General features: G+C 45.3%; 1 pseudogene; it reads right to left on the bottom strand.

Moving 5' to 3' along the window:
- Window positions 1–704: 704 nt before the first annotated feature.
- On the bottom strand, window positions 705–1,717 carry LOC139022742 (class A basic helix-loop-helix protein 9-like; annotated as a pseudogene).
- Between the last annotated feature and the right edge of the window lie 203 nt (window positions 1,718–1,920).

Below are 1,920 nucleotides of genomic sequence, written 5' to 3'. Positions count from 1 at the left end.
AAGGGGTGGTTTGTTTAGTTTTGTCTTCTCTATGGGTTTTTGTATGTCTATGGGTTTTTGACTAGTCTAGGTAGTTATATGTCTCTGGTTGCCTAGATTGGTTCTCAATTAGAGGCAGCTGTTTATCGTTGTCTCTGATTGGGAACCATATTTAGGCAGTCATATCCCTTGAGTATTTCGTGGGTGATTGTCTATGTATTAGTTGCTTATGTCTGCACTTAATATATATAGCTTCACGTTCGTTTTATTGTTTTGTAAGTTTATTCAGTGTTATTCGTTAATAAAAGTAACGATGAATTCATATCACGCTGCGCATTGGTCCTCCTCTCTTTCTACAGARGACAAACGTGACAAGCTATTTTTATTACATTATATTCTGAATTACAAACACATGTTGAAATGTTAAACACATTCCTTTCACTTTTGGAGACTATTGGATGTAAAACGTATACTGTATTCTACAAACCTCTGCTGTAACATTTCATTTCAACAATACTTTTGTCAATCTGTTTAAACAAGTGTAAGACATTACTTAAGAAATCCACTTGCAAAGCCAAATAGCCAAAGCCATCATTGCAATCCCATACATACAGTACATACTGTATATAGACATATACACACATCAGCTTCACTCTGTTTGACATCATTGTAGACATTAACGTTGGTGCCCTCCAGTAGAGCTCATGTCTTGGGTTCACTCAGAGTCAGTACATTGTAAGGAACTGTTGGTAGCCAGCTGATCCTTGCAGGTAACCCGGCTGCCACTTGAAGGGCACGGCAGGATAGGAGTCTGAGAAGCTATCAGTGTGGTACGGGTGACAGGTGGCCCTCATTCCAAATGGGTACCCTGACCCCCATCTCCACTCACAGCTGCTGAAGTACGGGTGGCTGCTCAAGTCCTCGTGAGGGTGCGAGGGTGTGTAGAGCTGGGTCTCAMTGGTGGAGAAGTGGGCATAGGATGGGGAGGGCAAGCACGATGGGCTGGGGTGTCTGTATAGAGCTGGAGCTCTGGAAGCAGAGTGATGGGAGACTTGTGGGCACCGTGATCCAGCAGGGACGGCTGGTGGTGTTGAGGCTTACACTGCAGACAGTAAGTCTCCACCGGGGTCTGGAGGCCCCTGTCTCTCTCCCTGTCCTTCCCCAGGTCCAGCATGGCCTCTCCAATCCCAGCCGAGGGCTGCGCTCTGAGGGATTCTGTGTGGGTGCAGGGTGTCTGTCCTCCTGGCAGAGTGCTAGGGCTGGGGTGGGAGAGCAGGAAGACGGTCAGCGAAGAGATGCGATTGATGGCACGCCTCAGTGGCAATCTTGCGTTTGTAATTACAGCACCAGGTAGTCCGGCACTGTCTTTGATTAATTTGTAACGGAAAGGATTTGGGGCTAGCACAGCACAGTGTGCTGAGCTGAGTCATGTAGCCTATAGTCCTACATATGTAGGATCTTAATTTGAGCCAGTTTGCTACAGCAGGAAAATAATCCTGCAGCAACAGGAAATTTGAATTATTATGTGGATTTTTAATTAATGGACATTTTTGTAGGGGTTAATACATTTTCGTAAGGGAAAATCAAGTCGAAAATTTCTACGTGGAAATAAACCTTTTCAGAGACGGCCTCCTCTTTTACACCTTATAGCTGAAAAAGAGAGTAAAAACACATCACGTGTAAGCTATTCTACGGCAACAATTAGCCACGTTCTATTGAGTGATTCTTACCTTGCCATGGCTGGACTAAGGTACAGTGTAATTTGGATGTCTAGGTTGAGTGTTGGGTCATTGTCCTGTTGAAAAACAAAAGACAGTCCACTAAGCGCAAACCAGATGGGATGGCGCTATTCGCGCAGAATGCTGTGGTAGCCATGCTGGTTAAATGTCAGCGGAGTTACTGGAGCTGCTGCCCCAAGCCATCTTAAATGTCAGCGGGGAG

This window comes from Salvelinus sp. IW2-2015, linkage group LG22, assembly GCF_002910315.2.
Source record: "Salvelinus sp. IW2-2015 linkage group LG22, ASM291031v2, whole genome shotgun sequence".
Lineage (NCBI taxonomy): Eukaryota > Metazoa > Chordata > Actinopteri > Salmoniformes > Salmonidae > Salvelinus > Salvelinus sp. IW2-2015.
Note: the sequence above shows the minus strand (reverse complement) of the source record. Positions and strands in the feature narration are given on the sequence as shown.